The sequence below is a fragment of the Triticum urartu genome, chromosome 7A (genome assembly GCF_056163025.1).
Source record: "Triticum urartu cultivar PI428250 chromosome 7A, HENAU_Tu73, whole genome shotgun sequence".
NCBI lineage: Eukaryota > Viridiplantae > Streptophyta > Magnoliopsida > Poales > Poaceae > Triticum > Triticum urartu.
The window spans coordinates 183,871,512-183,877,511 of record NC_141879.1 but is presented as its reverse complement, the minus strand read 5'-3'; positions in this window follow the sequence as shown (position 1 = coordinate 183,877,511).

Sequence of the window (6,000 nt, the reverse complement as noted above, 5' to 3'; positions counted from 1 at the left end):
GCCCATGATTGTGTGAATCAAATCACGGGCTTTTAACAGGCCGAAAAATTGTCTCGGTCCTTGTTTGGCCCAATCAGATATCAGATGCGAGCAGGCCAGATGCAAACCGGGCCGTAGTTAGGCCCAACTATATGACGGGCTTTTAACAGGTGTCACACCCTCGATGCGACTATAGCTCCCACGTGTCGAGGCACTACTTAGAGACATAATCGCATTGAAGGCATATGTCGCAAGTTAGGCAATCTTCACAACATCCCATGTAATATAGATAATAAAAGGGGAGATAACATAGTTGGCTTACACTCGCCACGTCAATCAAGAACATAAATAGCATAACAACATTCAAACACTCATGGCCCGACTACGGTGCCAAAATATAAGATAACCCAACATGCGACACGGTTCCCGATCACCCCAACTGGCACCACTACTGATCATCAGGAAAAGACACGTAGTATCGGCGTGAGTCCTCGTCGAACTCCCACTTGAGCTCAAGCGCGTCATCTGGAACGGAGTCTTTGGGTCCTGCATCTGGTTTAATAGTAATCTATGAGCCACAGGGTCTTAGCAATCTTGCACCCTCGCGATCAAGACTATTTAAGCTTAATAGGTAAGGCAAGGTAAATATGTGGAGCTGCAGCAAGCGACTAGCATATATGGTGGCTATCCTGTTTGCAAAAGAGAGCGAGAAGAGGAGGCAAAGCACGAGCGAGTAACAAGAGAGCAACCTACGCAAGCATTACTCCAACACCGTGTTCACTTCCCGGACTCCGCCAAGAAGAGACCATCACGGTAACTCACACAGTTGATTCATTTTAATTAAGTTAAGGTTCAAGTTATCTACAACCGGACATTAACAAATTCCCATCTGCCCATAACCGCGGGCACGGCTTTCAAAAGTTCAAATCCCTGCAGGGGAGTCCCAACTTAGCCCATGACAAGCTCTCACGGTCAACGAAGGAACAGACCTCCTCCCGAGACGTTTCGATCAGACTCGGTATCCCGGTTCTTCAAGACACTTCGACAGGTTAAAACAAATCCAGCAACACCGCCCGAATGTGCCGACAAATCCCGATAGGAGCTGCACATATCTCGTTCTCAGGGAACACTCAGATAGGTAAAGCTACAAGTAAAACCAACCCTCGAGTTTCCCCGAGGTGGCCCCGCAGGCTGCCTGGTTCGGACCAACACTCAGAGGAGCACTGGCCACGGGGGGGTTAAATAAGATGACCCTCGGGCTCCGGAAACCCAAGGGAAAAAGAGGCTAGGTGGCAAATGGTAAAACTAAGGTTGGGCATTGCTGGAAAAGCTTTAATCAAGGCGAACTATCAAGGGGTTCCCATTATAACCCAACCGCGTAAGGAACGCAAAATCCGGGAACATAACACCGATATGACGGAAACTAGGGCGGCAAGAGTGGAACAAAACACTAGGCGAGAGGCCGAGCCTTCCACCCTTTACCAAGTATATAGATGCATTAGGATAACATGGCAATATAATGATATCCCAACAAGTAAATAATGTTCCAACAAGGAACGGTCTCCAATCTTCACCTGCAACTAGCAACGCTATAAAAGGGGCTCAGCAAAGCGGTAACATAGCCAATCAACGGTTTGCTAGGACATGGTGGGTTAGAGGTTTGACATAGCAATTTGGGAGGCTTGAAAGCAAGTGGTAGGCATCGTAGCATAGGCATAGCAAAAGAGCGAGCATCTAGCAAAGCAAAGATAGTAGTGATTTCGAGGGTATGATCATCTTGCCTGCAAAGTTGTCAGAGTTGACTGGATCCTTGAAAGCAAACTCAACGGGCTCCTTGTTAGCGAACTCGTCTCCTGGCTCTACCCAAACAAGACAAACAAGCTACAAGGACACAATCAACGACGTGCGAACTCAAACAACATGATGCAAAGATGGTATGCTATGCGGGATGCAATATGGGATGCATATGCAAGATTTGACAAGGAATGCATGAACCTGGCCTCAACCTGGAAATCCAAGTGTGCCACTGGAAAGATGAGATGAAATCACTTGAAAATGATATAAGGATCATCGGAATGAGAGTTACGGTTTGGAAATGGCAAGCAATTCAAATATGGCCACGTTCTACGATATACAGCAAGTAGCCATCTAAATACAATGAGATGAACAAGCTACAGCACCCAAACATGGCATCAAAATACATGGTAGGGATCCACTCATGATGCTTAACAAAAGACTAGCACTGAGCTACGGCCAATTCATCCATTAACAGGTTCAAACAAGCATGGCAAAAATGCATTTGGTAAACAGATCTCAAACTTAGTGAAATTAACACTTGTCTGGAATTTCATATCAGATAGCACTCTTTGGAGCAGCAAAACTACATGCTATAGGACCTGAATATGGCAAAGTAAAGCATGGCATGGAGCTACTCAAAGAGCTTAACAAAAGTCTCTTAGTGACCTTGAGCCAAAAGGGATCAGAAAATACATTTGCAAGCATGTGAACATGGCAAAAACATAATCAGTTCTCAGACTTAGTGAAAAATGGAGCATGCTGAAACAGATATCAAGTAGGCATGTTTATGAGCTCGATGCACTCACTACAGAGCATGTCAAGACAATCTAAGCATACACCCATCAAGAATACACAAAATACAAGCTAGACATGGCAAGAACGATAACATAGCATGCACGGATCAACTACAACAACCTCGGCAAAATCGCTAACAAGTAGACAATCTGCCCAGATTCACGAAATGACAAAAGTAGAGCTCGATTGACTCAAGCTAGGGTGCTCCATAATTGCAAACAAAGACATGAATGGATAGAGCACTACAAGAGTAACAAAACATCCTTACTGATCATCCTCAAAAGAGGCATGGATCACTAGGAAACAACAAGAACATATGACATATTGAGATAAACAGATCAAGGAATTAGTGGAAATGCTAAGTCCCTGAAATCAGCATTAACGAATGCTCCACTTTGCAAGCTTGTGCTAGTCACCACACACATCACAAAAATACATGGGTTGCACCTCTGGATAGATGGCAAAACATATAACAAAACTCATGAAGAGCTCAGGGGCATATCATGCACACATTAATCATGGCAAAAATGACAAATATCTAATTGGAGCAGCAGATCTGACAATTATCTCAATTAGCATTCTTCTAACAGCATTTCGGGCATCAAGATGAACTCAAATGAAAATGATGCAATGAGATGAAATGATGTGCTCTCTGAGACGAACATTTTGATATGCTATATGCCCAAAACAGAGCTACGGATGCGGAGTTACGGCACGACAAACATAGCAAAATAATTAGGGTTACGGGGCAAAAAGTCAACCGAGATGAACTGGATCCAGATCTGGCCCGATTTGCACGCTGTTCGAGGTCTCGCCGGAGCTTCGCCAGAACAGGGACTTGCCGGGGCGGCGCGGACGTCGAGGAAGGCGGTGAGGCGGCGCCGGAGCGGGGCTTGCCGAGGCGGTGCGACGGAGCTCCGTGCGGTGGCGGGGCGGACGCGGCGGCGCTCGCCGGCACGGGGCCGCGGCCGGAGCTCGCCGGCTCGGCCGGGAAGGAGGCGGGCGGCAGCGGAGGCCGGTTGGGCCGCGGGGCTCCTCTGGCCCGGGCGGAGGAGGAAGGGGGCCGGCGCTGGGCCTGCGGGCCCGCGTCGGTGGCGGCGGCGATGCGGTCCCCCGGGGACACGTGGCGGCGGCTGATTGGCGGCGATGGATCGGGCGGACGTGTCTGGTCTGATTCGGACACGTCCGGCAGCGAGGGGAGCTGAGTTTAGGGTTTTGGGGGAGAAGGAGATCCGGATTTTGGAGGGGGTCTATTTATAGAGGTAGAGGGAGCTAGGAGTGTCCAAATGAGGTGCGGTTTTCGGCCACGCGATCGTGATCGAATGCTCTAGATGATGGAGAGGGTTTTGGTGGGTTATGGGCCAACTTGGAGGGGTGTTGGGCTGCAACACACACGAGGCCTTTTCGGTCCCTCGGTTAACCGTTGGAGCATCAAACGAAGTCCAAATGGTACGAAACTTGACAGGCGGTCTACCGGTAGTAAACCAAGGCCGCTTGGCAAGTCTCGGTCCAATCCGGAAATGTTTAACCCCAACAATCGAAAGAAAGGTAGAAATGACCACCGGAGGAGAACGAAGCGCCGGAATGCAAAATGGACAACGGGGAAAAAGCTCGAATGCATGAGACGAACATGTATGCAAATGCAAATGCACATAATGACATGATATGAGATGCATGACAACGACAACAACACACGGAGACAAAAACCCGAACCTGAGAAAATAACATAACTTAATGCCGGAAACGGAAAGAGTTGGAGTACATATTGGGTAAATCATATCCGGGGTGTTACAACACTCCAGCACTACGAAAGGATCTCGTCCCGAGATCTAGGACTGAAAGAACGCCGGGTACTCAGAACGGAGGTGATCCTCGCGTTCCCAGGTAGCTTCACGGTCGGAATGGTGTGACCACTTGACTTTGAGGAATTTGATTGACTTGTTGCGAGTCTTGCATTCAGTCTCTTCAAGAATAGCAACGGGGTGCTCATGATAAGAGAGATCTTCTTGGAGCTCAATGTCCTCGAAGTTGACGGTGCGGTCAGGAGCCTTGAAGCACTTTCGGAGCTGAGAGACATGGAACACGTCATGAACATTTGCAAAGTTTGAAGGAAGCTCGAGTTGATAGGCGAGATCGCCTCTCTTGCTGACGATCTTGAAAGGTCCCACGTATCTGGGGGCAAGCTTCCCTTTGATACTGAAGCGACGAGTACCTTTCATAGGAGAGACGCGGAGGTAAACATGATCTCCAATCTCGAAGGCCAAATCACGGTGCTTACTATCATAGTATCTCTTCTGGCGGGATTGGGCTGCTTTGAGGTTATCTCGAATGACTTTGCACATCTCCTCTACCTCTGTGATTAAGTCATTACCCAAAAGCTGACGTTCACCGGTTTCAGACCAGTTGAGAGGGGTACGGCACTTCCTGCCATACAGAATTTCAAATGGGGCCTTGCCCGAACTTGCTTGAAAACTGTTGTTGTAGGAGAATTCAGCATAAGGAAGACAATCCTCCCACTTCATGCCGAAGGAGATCACACAAGCCCTGAGCATATCTTCAAGAATCTGGTTGACATGCTCGACTTGACCGCTAGTTTGAGGATGGAAAGATGTGCTGAAACGGATGTTGGTGCCCATGGCCTTCTGAAAAGAATCCCAAAACTTGGAGGTAAAGATGCTGCCACGGTCTGAAGAGATCACTTGTGGAATACCGTGCAGAGAGACAATCCGAGAGGTATAGAGCTCCGCCAATTGACCTGCAGTGATTGACTCTTTGATAGGCAGAAAGTGAGCCACTTTGGTGAGTTTGTCGATGACAACGAATATAGCATCATTGCCACGCTTGGACTTTGGAAACCCAGTCACGAAGTCCATCTCAATGTGGTCAAACTTCCATTCTGGAATGGCAAGAGGTTGGAGGAGACCAGCTGGCCTTTGGTGTTCTGCCTTCACTCTTCTGTAGACATCACATTCATTCACGAATTGAGCAATCTCGCGCTTCATTCGAGTCCACCAATAAGCCTGCTTGAGGTCCTGATACATCTTCGTGCTCCCAGGGTGGATGGAGAGGAGAGAATTGTGAGCCTCGTTCATGATCACTTTACGAAGGTCACCTTTGGGCACAACAATACGATCCTCGAAGAAGAGAGTATCCTTGTCATCAAGGCGGTAGCACTTGTACTTGGGTTGACTCTTGGCAATCCCAATCTTCACCTTTTTCACCATAGCATCAAGAAGCTGGGCTTGGCGAATCTGGTCTTCCAAGGTAGGAGAGACTTGAAGGTTGGCGAGGAAACCTTGAGGAACAACTTGCAGACTAAGTTTGCGGAAAGCTTCGCAAAGCTCGGGTTGATAAGGCTTGAGAATAAGGCTGTTGAAGTAAGCCTTCCTGCTCAATGCGTCAGCAATCACATTGGCCTTGCCTGGAGTA